At 43.3% G+C, this 16,526-nt stretch overlaps 1 protein-coding gene across 9 annotated transcripts in view; it reads right to left on the reverse strand.

Moving 5' to 3' along the window:
* Positions 1-16,526, reverse strand: part of COMT (catechol-O-methyltransferase) — a 41,056-nt gene that overhangs the window by 6,901 nt on the left and 17,629 nt on the right. The window contains exon 1 of one of the 9 annotated variants that reach the window (XM_089490103.1): positions 1,284-1,379. The exons of the other annotated variants lie outside the window; for them this stretch is intronic. The gene's annotated coding sequence lies outside the window, so the exon portion shown is untranslated. Of the gene's footprint in view, positions 1-1,283; positions 1,380-16,526 lie in introns of those variants that run through there. 9 annotated transcript variants of the gene reach the window in all.

Genomic DNA, 16,526 nt, shown 5'->3' on the forward strand with positions numbered 1-16,526 from the left:
CCCCTCTGAACTCATGGCCATCATGTACCTTCAAGATCTGCTCTAGGAAAACATTTTTGAATATTGTAGTGTGAAGAGCTGGGGGAGAGGGAAGAGAAGAGTGGGTACACCTGCGCATGAACATGAATTACAGCACTGCTTGGCTGCACCATCAGATAGAGATGTAAATAATTTTTGCATGCAAGGATGCAGAGTACTTCAAATGTTTTCTCTCCACAGAGAACATTACAAGACTTTTTGTGAATATTTTTTTAAAATTCAGAACCCAACAAAAAGTCCTATTTGGGTCTATGATCAATTTCCTCCCGGACTCCAGCATAGAATCTTCCAATTTCATCTTCTTCTGTGTCTGTAGTTGGAGCATAGACTTGGATTATGGGCATACTGATGGGTTTTCCCTGACGTCTTGTTGATATGATTTGGCCAGATTTTGGATTATATCGTTTGACTGCTTTGGCTACATCTCTCATTACTATCAATGCCACCTTGTTTATTCATCGATTTTCATTCCCTGAGTAATTATTTGACTGTGTAATTATTTGACCCAAACTGTCCCATTCTGTAGCTCAGTCACCCCAAATATTGCAAGGTTTATACGCTGCATTTCTTGTTTTACTATGTCTAGCTTCCCCTGATTCATGCTTCCCACTTCCCATCCTTGGGCAAGTCACACTCTCTCAGCTTCAGATAGCAGCAATGGCAAACCCCCTCTTGAAGAAACGTGCCAAGAAAACCCTGTGATAGGTTCACATTAGTTTCGTCACAAGTCGGCAACAACACAAAGGCACAGAACAACAGCAAACCTCAGATATATCTTAGAGATGGGACCCGATTCTAAACACCACATTCATTTATGTTTCTTATACCCATCATACACATAGCCTATAAGTAATTCCATATACAATATTTTAAATAACTTTGTGCACACTGATCCATCAGAAAGCAAAGGTGTCACTCTCTCACTCACCCACGAAAAACAGTTATGGTTTTCGGAGTATTTCCAGATAAGGGAGACTCAACCTGTTATCTCCAAAGTGTCAGAGATAACACCCTTCCAGGCTTTGCCTCATCCTGAGAAAACCGAGACCCATTTCGCATGCATCAATGCCGACAGGGACAAGCCACCTCCCAGCTACAAAGCCAGCAAAGAAAACCAACCCTTGCTTCTGCTTTCCCCCCTCAAATGGTGGCTTTAAAAAAATAGTTTTCTTCAAGCCAGAGAAAAAACGACAGGAGCAAGAACAAAAATGACACGGCACACGGGCTGAAAGCACCTCCCTTACCTTTTCCTACAGGAGTGGGGGGGAAAGAAAACGTGTGAGATTCCAGCAACAGACCCCTAAGCTAAATCCCTGTCGGTTGGACAAATGGGAGCCAGGCGCGATAAAGCCAGAGGTTGTAACAACGGAGTACCTTGTCGTCCCCCATGATGGGCAGGGTTTGGCCAAGAGCTATGATCATCTGATGCGTCGGGGCCTATTGTTTTTAGGAAATCCCAGCCAAGAGCCAATGCGCACCTATTCTTTCAACTATTCCAGACTTTTGCAAGGCTATCCTACCAAGAGAGAGAATCCAAGGTGCTTGTTCTTCCACCACCCAACTCTTCTTGGCTTACTCTTGCCAGGGCATGAAGCAGGGTGACCAGACACCCTCTTTTCCCAGGACATCTCCTACATTTCAACCTTCCATAGAGGAGAGATTCTGGAAAGTCCTCCATTTTGAGCATGACTTAGAATCCCATTGAGTAACACCACGTTGGCTGTCCCCCTTCGAGAAATGCACCTACTTGGCAGCTTGCCCTGGCTGCCAATAGGGTGGATCCTTCTTGAAAAAGTTCTTTTTTCCTAAGAGGAGCAGCAGATAACACTCGCGCTCAGAGTGTATTTGCATTTTAGAAGAAAAGGGCAGCAAAACTTTTAGGCAATGGGCTGCTGAGGACACAATGCAGAATGGGTATTCCTCCCTTAATTTCAGCACAATAGACAAACAAAAGGTATAATTTAAAGGTAGATTCAGTCAGAGGTTTGTTGCTAGTAAAGTTCAGCTGGAAGCCTTGGTCTTGTGCAGAGTTCTAGCAGTACAATGCAAGCCAACGAGGCATTTTAACAAAGAAAAATACGGCTGAGGACACAGCAAACTGCAGTTATATTATACAGAAACTAATTTCTATTTATATGAGTATTTTATTCTATTCTATTTTATTTGGTAAGGCCCTATGTTTGTCTTGAATGGCCTAGATTTTATGGTGCCTTGTCCTCATTTGCGGTTGTGGCATCTGGTCACTCTGATGGGAAGGCACAGCTGAATGTATCATATATTGATATATCAATATGATATATAAGCTGCATACCCTACTCCATTCCTTCCAATAAGAGGGAATGTACCTAAGCCAGTTCCAGGCCTGAGGAAGGAGAAAGGAGTGTGTGTATGGATCCTATGCATCTACAGCAGGGATGGGGAATGTGCAGCTAACAAATCTTGCTGGATTGAAACTCCCAGCAGCATTAGCCAGCATTGTCAATGACAGCCAGTATAGGAAAGAGGCTAGTATGTTGGGCTGCACCTTGGCCAATCTAGTTTCCAGACTCCCCAAGCCAATAAAACTTGCTGGATAGCCTTGGGCTAGTCAGTCTCTCAGCTTGACCCACCTCACAGGGTGGCTGTGGAAAAAAAGGTGGGGATGAAAAGAGACACAGATGCCACTTCGATCTCATCAGACGAAAGGCGAACTCTAAATGCTACTAATGATATAAATCTGGAGGGGGACAGGTTATCCACAAGACAAGGTGCCTCTATACTGCAAAAATCATGCAGTTTGACACCATGTCAAGTGCTGCGGCTCCATCCCATGGAATCCTGGGAGCTGTAATTTTACAAGCCGTCCCTGCCAAAGTGGGCTGGTGTCACCACAAACCTAAATCCTAGGATTCTGTAGGACGGAGCCATGGCAGTTGAAGCAGTATCAAACAGCAGTGCAGATGCACCCACTGTGATTTCTGTGCCAACCATCCCGAGGGCACTGAGTTGTTTATTTAGCCCTGATGGACATAGAGGGACCGATACCAGACTGAGCGGTAACCAAACAGTTCTCTATGCCAGTAGAATTCAAAGCGATAGCCGTGTTAGTCTGCAGAATCAGTATGCAGAGAGATCTTGTAGCACCTTTGAGACTCACTGAAAGAAAGCAATTGGCAGCATGAGCTTTCCTAGACATATGACTTACTCAGATGCATTCTATGCTGCTAAGAACACACACATTTGGCAATGCACAAAGTCCTATCTAAACCTGACTGGCAGCTGGAACATACTTTGCCCTGGATGCTTTGTGGGAGAAGCGAGGAGGTGGAGATCTCCCACCATCTCCTCCCTTTTAACTTCAGATCATTATGCAGGAGGCATGTTAGAAGTCGGGAAGATGATGAAGGTTACCGGGGAAACAGACTCCACTCACAGCACCGGGGGTGTTTGCTCACCCATCTACTTATCTCGGCTGGGCAGCAAAGAGAATTTGTTCCAAAACCTTACCAGCAGCCTCTTATCTTTTTTTCTTTTACCCTCTGCACAGTCAGCAAAGTGCTTCAAAGTTCTCCTCTTGCTTTTTGGTGGAAAAAGGAGACGTTGCCCTTAGAGGAACCCATGGGGCAGCAGTGCTGAGCTGTTGCTCTTGTGGTCATGCGCCTCCAAGTCATTTTTTCGGCTTACGACAACCCCAAGGGGAACCTATCACAAGGTTTTCTGGGCACGTTTCTTCGCAGAAGGTTTGCCGTTGCCCTCCTCTGAGGCTGAGAGAGTGTGACTTGCCCAAGGTCACCTGGTGGGTTTCCACGGCCGAGCGGGGATTCCAACACTGGTCTCCAGAATCGTTGTCCAATGCTCAAACCACTGCACCATGCTGGCTAAAACAAGACATGTGAATGTAGTGAGGGATGCCAGACCAAGATACAGCTGAGGAACATTAATCTGGACTGCAATACACAGGGTTCACCTATGTTTGCCAGAATACTCTGGGCTGCACCTGGGTAATATGGCCCCGAATTCCCCCCTACCTGCTGCGGGTTGTTGGCGAATGACTGTGTCACAACCACAATTGCCAGAGTTCCACAAGACAGAGCCACAGAAGTTAAAGCAGTGTCAAACTGCATTACTTCTGCAGTGCAGATAAGACCTTCATTTGCGTAACAGGTTGTGTGTGTGGTGTGTGCCTTCAAGTCATTTCCGATTTATGGCGACCCTACAGTTTTGTCAGCACACTTTGTTCAAAACTTTGTCTTTGCCTTCCCTCGAGGCTGAGAGCGTGTGACTTGCCCAAGGGTTTCATGGCCGAGTGGGGATTCAGATCTTGATCTCCAGAGTCATAGTCTAACGCTCAAACCACTATGTCACACTGGCTCTCTATAACCGAATGCTGGCCATGATTTAACCCCCAGTTTCCTGAATGGGAAAAGTACCACTTGCACCACTCATTCTCCTTCCCCTGCCTGTTTTCTGCCGCCAGATTGATCTGTTGTTGTTTTCAGTCAAAGCATTTGCAGCTGGGGCTTGCGAGGACAACCGAAGCAAGCCAACGCCTTCATTCCCTCTCCCAAGGGTGTGTGGTGTGGAATGGGGAAAAGGGCCTTGCTGTTGCAACTTTGGCTAGATACAATACAAGAGTGGGGGAAAGGGAAAAAAATAAAGCCACAACAGAGAGATGCTGGTTTGAGACAATTTTATAGCACTGAGCCTGGGCAGTTAAAGTGATGCTTTAAGCTGTCCAGAGGAGGGTAGCCAAAATGGTCACGGATCCGGAAACCATAAAGCCCTGTGGGGAGAGACTCAGGGAGATGGGTATGTTTAGCCTGGAGAAGAGAAGGTTAAGAGGTGACATGATCACCCTGTTTAAATATCTGAAGGGGTGTCATATTGAGGATGGTGCAAACTTGTTTTCTGCTGCTCCAGAGACTAGGACATAGAAGAATGGATGCAATCTACAGGGAAGGAGATTCCACCACAACATCAGGAGGATCTTCCTGATAGTAAGAGCTGTTTGACAGTGGAACACGCTGCCTCAGAGTGTGGTGGAATCTCCTTCTTTGGAGGTTTTTAAATGGAGGCTAGATGGTCATCTGTTGGGAGTGCTTTGACTGAGAGTTCCTGCATGGCAGAATGGAGTTGGACTGTATGCCCCTTGTGGTCTCTCCCAACTCTTATGATTCTATTCTATGGTTCTATAAGACTGAGAGGGGCTGGTACCTCTTTGCCTAGTTCTGCACAGATGTGGTGCAGGAATGATGTTCAGCTGTGGGCGAAATTTCCACTTTCATTGATTTCTGAGAAGATTTACCCAAATTTGCATATACAGGTTCAGCCTCCCTTATCCAGAATTCCCAAACCCAAAGCTTTCTTCACGGGTGGCTGAGATAGTGACACTTTTGTTTTCTGTTGCTTCAGTGTACACAAACTTTATTTCAAATTATTCTGTATAAAATTTTCTTCAGGCTATGCGTATAAAATGCAGACGAAACATGCATGAATTTCATGTTTTGGCTTGGGTCCCACCTCCAAGATATTTCATTATGTATATTTAAATAGTCCAAAATTTTTAAAAATTCCAAAATCTAAGACACTTCTGGTCTCAAGCATTTTGGATAAGGGGGACTCAACCTGTATCTCCATATTCAAGCTGGAAAGAAATGTTAGATTTTAACAAATCAAAAGCAAAACTGACAGATATTCCTGTGCTTCCATAGTGTCCTACAGCAGGGAAAGGAGGTGACCATATATATCCAGAATTCACTGTGGATGAATGGAAAGCAACTGCTGATACACATGTCCATTGAGCACTGAAGAACAAAGGGCAAAGGAACTGCCAAAACTGATACATCTGCCACTCATGTAATGTGGATCTAAGGTGTAAATACTAGAAACACTGCCATCCTGTCTCAAAATCAGAGCTTGGGATTTCTTAAAACTACAACTCCCAGAATCCCAGTGACCATGCCAGCTAGGGCAACTCCAATCTCTATACAGGTACCAGCTGCTACCAGAGAGGCATGGAAGCTCACCATGCTCAGTTAAGAGAACAACACTAGGCATGAGGATATGGGTATGTGCCCTCAACACACTCCCCATCTCCACTGAACTCCTTTCACATTTACTGTTACAAAAATCAGCTCACAAACTCATTGCTACTGAAGACGTGAAGTCGAAGGCTTTCATGGTCAGCATCCATAGTTTTATGTGGGTTTTTCAGGCTATGAGGCCATGTTCTAAAAGAGTTTCTTCCTGATGTTTTGCCAGCATCTGTGGCTGGCATCTTCAGAGAAACATCAGGAAGAAACTTTTTTAGAACATGGCCTCATAGCCTGAAAAACCCACAAAAACTATCCTACTGAAGACGTTTATGGAGCCATGCACAGGTTGCCATGTCCAAGAGGAAGAAAATACTTCCTTACATAGAATCTTAAGAGTAGGAAGGGATCTCAAGGACCATCAAGATCAGCAATTCCCAAACCTTGGACCTCCAGATCTTTTGGACGTTAGCACCCAGAACTCCTCACCAAGCTAGCTGGAGCTTCTAGGAGTCCAAAGCACCTGGAGGTCCACAGTTTGGGAATCGCTGATCTAGACCAACTCCTTGCCATACAGGGATACACAACTAAAGCACACCAAGGAGGTGACCATCCAAGCTCTCCATCAAGACCTCCAAAGGAGAGCATACCACCTCTGTGGCAAACCCCTCCTGTGTTTATTCTTGTGTGTAGAGGGTCCTGTTGCAGTTTTCTGCACAACACAACAAACTAGCTTTCAACATCCCCGCTATTTTTCAATCCACCCTGCAAGACAGGAACAGCTGTTCCCTAACCCGATTCCCTCAGAAGAACTCCATGATCCAGCATCCTCAGCTTGCAGTCTGGTTGGGGATGATGGAGGAGTAGTCCAACACATCTGGAAGTTACCAATTTGGGGGAAGCCGTACTGCAAAGAGTAACAGCATTCCATTAAATGCCAGTACTACAGCCCCAACACTGTAAGTTCAATCCTAGAGGAGGGCTCCAGGGTTGACTCAGCCTTCCATCCTTTCGTAGGTTAGCAAAATGAGTACCCAGCTTGTTGGGGGCAATTGACTTACACATTGTAAACCACTCAGAGAGTGCTGAGTTCACTATGAAGCGGTACAGAAATATAAATGCTATTGCTATTCCATTGTAGTATTCCTTTGCCTGGATATTTCCCAAGAGCCTGACTGTGCACTCAGAGTGCATTCAAAATCCTTGCCGTTGCTACAACAGCATTCAGACACTGCAATGGAAAAGGCTTATAACCCAATTTGGATGTTATTAGTTTCCCTCACCCCAAAAGCGCTGGGGGGAATGTACACCAGTCTACTTTTTCACCAAAATTAGTTCGCCATCAGTTTAGCAGCACTGAAAATAACAGGAAATAGCCATGTCTGGGGGACAACGCTCTCAATCGTATCGCAAAAGATGTGTTTGGTAATAACTGGAGTCCTCCACAACTGAACATAATAACCCTTCACAATTACCCAGCAGGTTCATTTTTCCAAACAGCACTGCAAAATTAATTAGGTCTTTCAGTTAGTCACTATACAGCCAAAGGGCATTGTCAAACTGACACATAAATTAAGTGCATGCATGAACACACACACAATGATAGGGGGAATTGTAATATACAAACCACAGTCAAATCCATTCTTATAAATATGTTTCCTGCACTGAGCAACCTCTATGCAATCAACTTAGTATAGTGCGCCCACATCATACGCGGACGTGCCATACACGGCTTTCAGCTTATGCTGAAAGCTACGCACCGGAAGAGGCAATTGCGTTGTGCCGCTTCATGTGTACGACCCCCACATAAGCGACCCCGCATAAGGGAAGGGCCCACTGTTTAGGCTAAGTCTGCCTTATCAGGAATTCCAAAATCCAAAATATTCCAAAATCCAAAATTGTCCAGGTTGGTGGCTGAGATAGTGACACCTTTGCTTTCCATGGTTCAGTGTAAACAAGCTTTGCTTTCATGCACAAAATTATTCAAACATTGCGTCTAAAATTATCTTCAACCTTTGTGTATATGGAACATAAATGAATTTTGTGTTTAGACTTGGGTCCCATCTGCAAGATATATCGTCACATCTATGCAAATATTCCAAGTTCTGAAAAACTCTGAAATCTCAAACACTTCTGGTCGCATGCATTTTGGATAAGGGATACTCAACCTGTACTAATCACATAGTTTTTTGTGAGTTTATGTCCTAGAAGAGTTTATTCCTGACGTTTCGCCAGCAAAACATCAGGAATAAACTCTTCTAGCACATGGCCACATAGCCCGAAAAACCCACAAAAAACTACGGATGCCAGCCATGAAAGCCTTCAACTGTACTAATCACAGTTGATTGTCAAAAGATGCTACCAAAACACGTTTCCATGTGTATTTTGTGTAGCTAGCTAGTATTGAAACAAGAGATAACAGACTTGATGTGGGCAGTTTCCATCTTTATTTGAAAGCAGCCATGCAGAGGGGACACAGCTAATCTGAGCTGGGAAAATGAACATATTCCAAGTTCCAAAAAACTCTGAAATCCCAAACACTTCTGGTCCCAAGCATTTTGGATAAGGGAGACTCAACGTGTACTAATCACAGTTAGTTGTTAAAAGATACTACCAAAACACATTTCCATGTGTATTGTGTAGCTAGCTAGTGTTGAAACAATAACACACTTGATGTGGGTAGTTTCCATCTGTATTTGAAAGCAGCCATGCAGAGGGGACATAGCTAATCTGAGCTGGGAAACGGTGCTCGGAGGAGGTGGCACTTATTCTCTACCACGCATGACTTCTCTGATCTAAATCCTACACACAGCCCACCGCTGCTCTTAGTTCCATGGCAAAATATGCCCAGATACCTAGAATCATAGAGCTGAAAGAGACCCCAAGGGCCATCCAGTCTAACCCCCCTACCATGCAATCCAAGCACTCCCAACAGATGGTCACCCAGCCTTGGTTTAAAAACCTCCAAAGAAGGAGATTCCACCATACTCTGAAACAGTATATTCCACTGTCGAACAGCTCATACCGTCAGGAAGTTCCTCCTAACGTTTAGGTGGAATCTAATTTCCTGTAGCTTGAATCCATTGCTCCATGTCCTAGTCTCTGGACCAGCAGAAAACAAGCTTGCTCCATATTCAAAATGCAGAGAGATCTTGTAGCACCTTTGAAACTCACTGAAAGAAAGAAGTTGGCAGTGTGAGCTTTTGTAGACTTCAGCCTACTTCCTCAGATGCATTTGGAGGAAGTAGACTGAAGTCTACGAAAGCTCCTGCTGCCAACTTCTTTCTTTCAATTAGCCTCAAAGATGCTACAAGATCTCTCTACGTACTGATTCTACAGACTAACATGGCTATATCTTTGACAATGTCAATACGATATCCTTTCAAATATTTAAACATGTTACCCCTTAATCTTCTCGAGTCCCTATAGAGAAGGTGGGATATAAGAAAATAATAATAATAATAATTCTCTGCTCCAGGCTAAACATATCCTGTTCCCTAAGCCGCTCCTCACAGGGCATGGTTTCCAACCTTTCACCATTTTGGTTGTGCTGTGTGATATCTGCATTCCTCCCTCCATCATGTTATTTTGATATTAAGAAAAGCGGAGGCACTAACAGCTACAGGTCTGTCATGCCACAACTTATTTGGCCCTCTGCAACTCAAAGAAAGCTGCCTGATACAAACTATCCGCCCTGGTGCTATCTACATCAAAGGTGGAAACCTGTGGTCCTCCAAATATTGTTGGGCTGAAACTCAACTCAGTCCTCACCAGCACGGCCTGTGAGATGTTAGGAGCTGCAGCCCGACAATATCTGGTTCCAGCCTAGGTCATCGACTGGCAACTCCAGGGTTTGAGACCTACATGGAGATGCTGGGGACTGACTCAGCATCTCCATGTTGGGGACTGACTCAGGTACCTTCTGCATGCAAGCTATGTTCTCCATCACTAACATGTCTTAACAGGTAACGGCTTCCCACCTGGCATGATTGCCTTTCTCCTTCCAAACTAATGCCAACACTGCCAGAACTTAGCAAGCGGCCTTATACCAGTTGAGACCCATCTGGCTCAGTAACGTAACTAAACTACAAGTAGAATCAAAAGCCATTTTAAAAACATACCCATTTTAAAACAAATGCAGGCAGTAAAGCACATTATTAAAAAGGGTTTTTTCCCCCCATGGGCAGTAAGGGCCTGAACAGACAGGCCAAAATAAAGCTGCTTTGGGTCACTTTGGAGGTATGCTGTTTAAATAGTGCCAGTGTCTTAAGGACTGGAGCGCAGCTTTGGCACAGCTTCTGGCCTCTTAAGATGCATGTGTCATTTAAACAGCATACCTCCAAAGTGACCCGAAGCAGCTTTACTTTGACCTGTATGTTTGGGCCCTTGATTCCCAAAGGCAAGTCCAAGCAAAAAAGTCTTTGCCTGCTGTTAAAAGAGTACCATGGTAGGTGCCTGTCTAGTCGCTCTAGGAAGGGAGTTCCAGCGCCGGAAGCAGACACCAAGAAGGCCCTCTCCCTTTCCCATTGCTACCTGGTGATTTAGGGATGGAACTTGATACTTTTGGAAGGAAAAGTATGTGTACCAAGCGACAGCCATTCCTTCCAGATGCAATCCACCTTTCACAGGTTATTACTAGAAGTGTCAGCTTATCTAAATACGATAAGGTTGCAATATATTTCAGATAGGAAAAACTGAGGCTGGAGAATACTTGCAATGCTTTAGTCAGATCTCACTTGGGGTGCATCTACAATGTAAAAATAATGCAATTTGACACCACTTTAAGTGTTTTAGCTCCATCCTATGGAATTCCGGGATTTGTAGATGCACCCCTGAACTACTGTGTCCAGTTCTGGGCACAAAGAAGATTATTGAAAGGCTGGAATGTGTCCAGAGGAAGGTGACCAAGATGGTAAAAGGTCTGGAAACCAAGCCTTTGGCAGCTGGGGATATTAAGCATGGAGAAGAACAGATAAATAGGTTACATGATAGCCATGTTTAAATATTTGAAGGAATGCCATGTCCTAATCTAAATGGTGGTCAGTCCCCAAGCCATCAGCTGTTGGTCCCTGGTAAGTTTCCAGAAAAGAAAGAAATAGTTGTCACCGATGGGGCACAAATATGGTGTGGGTTCCTGGCATGCTGGGGGGGGGGGGGGGGAATTACAGTCTTCCACATAAGACAGCCTGAGAAACACAGGTATGTAAAATGGAGCAAGCTTGTTTTCTGCTGCTCCATAGACTAGGATGTGAACCAATTGATTCAAATTACAAGAAAAGAGATGCCACCTAAACATCTGGAAGAACTTATTGACTGTAAGAGATGTCTGATGGTCAAATGGACTGCCCCAGAGGGTAGTGGACTCTACTTCCTTGGAGCTCTTTAAACAGAGAATAGATGGCCATCTCTTGGGAAAGCTTTTGTTGTGTATTCCTGCACGGCAGGAGGTTGGACTGCATGGCCCTTGTGGTCCCTTCCAAAGCTATGATTCTATGAGAAGGGATGGCTCGGGGATTCTGGGAGTCACACCAAAATAGTAAGTTTCCCTAACTCTGATTCTGATCAAGGCTTGGAGCTTTCAGCTCAGCAACAGCAGTCCACATCGTTTTGTGGATGCTCTATCTACCTTTCAGAAAATACATCCATACATTTTATTCGGTCAATGACCAGCAAGATTTAAAAAAAAGGATATAAAGTACAGTGGCACTTTGTTATCCGCTGGGGTTTGGTTCCCAGATCCCCCGTGGATAACAAAATCCCTGGATGTTCAAATCCCATTAGATATAATGGCATAGTAAAATGGTGCCCCTTATATAAAATAGAAAATCAAGATTTGCCATTTGGAATTTATACATTTTTTGAATATTTTTAAGCCGTGGATGCTTGAATCCATGGATAAAAAATCCGTGGAGAAGGAGGGTTGACTGTACAGTTAAAAGATGCAACAGTAAACTACAAAGTGACACACAGTAATAAGATAGTCACTCTCCTTTGATTTTGTTAATACCTCTGTTACCTTATGGAGTGAGCCTAGTACACGAGAAATTATATAATGGAATGTTTTAAGAGAAAATCATTCTATTTCCCCTGACCTTTTTTTCAATTAAAAATTTCAGATTTAAAATAGTAATAATAACATAACACAGTCCGCCCTCCTTAGCCGCGGATTTTTTATCCACGGATTCAAGCATCCACGGCTTGAAAATATTCCCCAAAAGTATACATTCCAAATAGCAAACCTTGATTTTCCATTTTGGATAAGGGACACCCTTTTACTGCGCCACTGTATTTAATGGGACTTGAGCATTCATGGATTTTGTTATCCACTGGGGATCCTAGAACCAAACCCCAGTGGATAACATTATTATTATTATATTTATTATTTATATAGCACGGTTTACGCACAATCCTAAATACACTGGATTGACTATGTGATGAATGTTGCTGTCCTTGAGCAAGCAGAGATCACCAGCATTGAGGGCATGCTATTGAGGATGCAGCTGCACTGGGCAGGACACGTTTCTAGGATGAAGGACCATTGCCTCCCAAAAATAGTATTCTATGGTGAACTCGCCACGGGTCGGCGTAAGAGGGGCGTCCCAAAGAAGAGATACAAGGACTCCCTGAAACAACATCTCAGGCTTGGCCAAATTGATCACCAACAATGGTGAGGCATGGAGACGCACTATCCACGATGCTGCAGCTTTTTTCGAAAGCTCACGCCGAACGAGTCTTGAAGAGAAACGACAATGTAGAAAGAACCACAACCTGGAAACATCACCCAAAGAGACTTTCCGCTGTGCTTTCTGCAACTGGACCTGTTTGTCCTGGATTGGCCGTTTTAGTCACCAACGCGCTTGTACAAAGCGCGGGATGAGTCCTTCCTGAATCTTCATTCGCGAAGCCAAGCCAGAGAGAGCACGGTAAATTTATAACAAGGGCCCACTGTAGTACATTTAAGATAGGGAGATATTTTTTGGTCTGAATTTGTCTTATTTTCATTGCCGCAACACCAAATTTAGCAACTGCGCATGTAATCTAAGGATTTAAATCCTGGAGTAGATAAATTCACATGAATCCACAGAAAATACACTCTGGAGAAGGTGAATCTTCAAGACATTTTGAACGACAACTCTTGTAAGTCCCAGCCTGCAACAGTCAATAGTCAGGGATTATGGGAGCAACAGTCCAAAACACTGGGAGAGTATAACAAATAGGAGGAAAGCATTCACGGAAAATATTTATGAGAAGATGATACTCGGGTACACCCAAACACTTGACAAGTTTACACCTGCAGTCAGATTTCTTATCTGCATTTTAATTTCCTGGCTGAACAAAGAGAGGCAACTGGAGTGTTAATTTAAAAAGACAAAAAATTCTCACCAGATATTATCAGTGCATATGAATCCCAGCACCCTTTTCTTGTACAGCCTATTAGATTTTTTTTTTAAAGTTTTATCTATGAAGCAAACCCAGCAGACCTTCGCAAAAACAACCTCGCTCCTGAAATGTTGCTATAGCAATTCCCAATAAAGCCTGGGCTCTGTTGTTAGGGAATAACAAAAGAATATCCTTACTTTTAATCACAAACAACTGAAGTGAAATGTACCAGATGATGGAATCAATCATTTGCTCTAGGTTTCAGAACTTATTCTATACAATGCTTTCTTCCCAGTTCGAAAACTTCGCGACAGAAAACGAATTAACCGAAAGTGGCAGCTGTATATGTAGTAACCTGGAAGTAAAGTCTCACTGCACCAAATAGGTCTTACTCCTAGCAAATTCAAAAATTGTTGTGGGTTTTTCGGGCGATGTGGCCATGTTCTAGAAGAGTTTCTTCCTGACGTTTTGCCAGCATCTGTGGCTGGCATCTGAAGATGCCAGCCACAGATGCTGGCGAAACGTCAGGAAGAAACTCTTCTAGAACATGGCCACATTGCTTGAAAAACCCACAAAAAACTATGGATGCCAGCCACAAAAGCCTTCAACTTCACAAATTCATACACGTTTGCACTGCAAATTGTTTTCTTTGCCTAGTTTCCCAGTCTACTGATCTGAACTTCTTTCCAATGAAGGTAGAAATACATACAATTTAAAAGAAATATTCCAAATTTGTTTTTGGCTTTTCAGATCCCATTTACTCAAAGGTTGTGAGAACAGGAAAAAATATAAAATTAAGGTACCCTTTTCGGATGACGACTAGAAAGGAAGCTACAAGTAACAGAACTCCATGTAAGATTTTATGGGAACATTTAATTTAAAAAATAAAATAAAACAGCCTGGACCTCACAGATGCATTTCAAAGGCTTAGAACAAATGTGCAATTGGGGTCAGAGTAAAGTTTCCCATAAATAATAAATAAATAACTTTATTTATATACCGCCCTTCGAAACATCAGGGCGGTTAACAGCAATATTCAATACAATTTATAAAAACAATACCATTAAAACAGTAATAAAAGAACTTGTGCCAGATCTTGTGCCATGATCTTGGTGTTTTTAAATTATAATGCTGTTGCAAAAACCACACATCCCTCACTGCAATTTCATGTCAAACGTTCAAAATAAAGCAGTTTTCAGTGCTGTAACCACCTACTTGCCTGGAAGTACATCCCATTCAAATCAATGGGAATTACTTTTGAATAGGCATTACAGACTAGTGATGTATGTTAGTTGAACTTAGTTCCTACCGAAATCTATGTGATACTAGTCTTTACTGATTCATCTACTGGATCCAGTGCTGGACTAGGCATGGAGAACATTTGGCCCTTCAAATATTCTCGACTACAACTCCCATAGTCCCCTACCTTTGGCTATGCTGGGAGAGTCTGGTTGGAATTGCAGGACAAAACATCTGGAGCGCTAGCATTCACCACCTCTGGCCTGGACCAAGGCTGCATCCGCACTGCAGAAATAATCCAGTTGGACACCATTTTAATTGCCATTGTCCAATGCTATGGAATTCTGGGAACTGTAGTTTGTTGTGGCACTGACAGAGAAGGCTAAGTATCTTACAAAATGACAGTTCCCAGAATTCCATCACATGGAGCTCCGGCTGTTTAGAGTGGTGTCAAACTGGATTACTTCCGCAGTGCAGATGCAGCCCAAATCTAGAACCAGTTCTTCCAAGTATATGCAGCCTGCTTAATGTCAAAATGACTTCCTTCGCATAGTTGCAGCACCTGTTAACCTTACACGAAACTTATTTTAAGTGATAGTTTGAGCTGGTCTCTGAATAACAGAGTCTAGCAGTCTCACAAATTCCTGTGAAGGGGGATGATAGGAGGTGTAGTCCTGGACAATTTGGCTTGTGCCACTTTGCAGTAGATTGAATAAGAAGTGCGCATAATGAAGTACTTTAAAAGCTACTGGAGCATAACAAAGTCCCCTATATTGCAATTTTACTGATGTTTATTGTACTCTGTGTGTATGTGTGCGCGCATGTTTTCAAATAGGCAACCTCCCCTTCCCCAGTTTATTTAAGAATTCAGTACTAAAACAGAAGATTAGGAGGGGCTGGGCAGCAAAAGTTTGTGGTGCTCTGGGCTTTACCAATCCATTCTGCTGATCAGAGCCTTGACAGACAGCATCAACTGCTTACTAAGACCTGGCCAAGAGAGTATCCTACAATATCACAACAGAATAAAATGTACTTTTAAAAAGCATCTGAAGCACCCTCATATAAATCAGCAACAGTGATACAAGGAAGGGGAAACTCAGTTGGATTATGGGGCAATGGAAGTGAACTTGGGTTCTTCCCACACCTTTTAAAATATTTAGTTATTATACAACAGCAAACATACTTGATAGTTGCACAGAACATTTTAAAAACAGGAATGATCAAACTGTAGCTAGAAGAATCAAGTCATAAAAGCATGAAAGAATTGAGAAAGAACACACCGAAGCGGATCGCACCAAAATGGAGTTTAGGCAGGGAAAAAAATTTGTAAAGAGTGCAAGAGTTAGGTCCCAAAGCGGCAGGTCGTCCCCAAAATGAAAGGGCTTTTGAAAAAAGCAAACCAATTGGAAAAATAAATTAAAATCCAGCTTTTACAGCCAAGGGGGTGCTGTGTTAGAACAAGCAAAGAAATAATCACAGTTTACGCTCAAGCCTATTCCTGCCAGAACAAAGTCCCTGCAAAAACTGTTGGATATGCAACTTCTCTTTAAATTGCCTGCTTTGCCTTTTCAGAGACAAGGAGGATTAGAATAGAAGCTCCTTAGGAAGAATGCAATCCAGGAATTAACAGGACCTGGCAGCCAATTCTGTTAAAGTATCAGCCACCCTCCAATGACCATTCTGGATTTCCTCCCCCCCCCTCCCCCTGGAACACAATCCCTTCTGTATACATATTGGATCCCACCGTAGACAGGTGTCTAACATTCAGTTTTCAACACAAAACACAGGCAAGCCGCTTTAAACCTCTCTGAACTGTTGTCGCTCTTTTACGGCAGATGCATTCAAAAATATCCCTTC

Source organism: Sceloporus occidentalis, unplaced genomic scaffold (assembly GCF_023333645.1).
Source record: "Sceloporus occidentalis isolate IW3139 unplaced genomic scaffold, rSceOcc1.0.p SCAF_41, whole genome shotgun sequence".
NCBI lineage: Eukaryota > Metazoa > Chordata > Lepidosauria > Squamata > Phrynosomatidae > Sceloporus > Sceloporus occidentalis.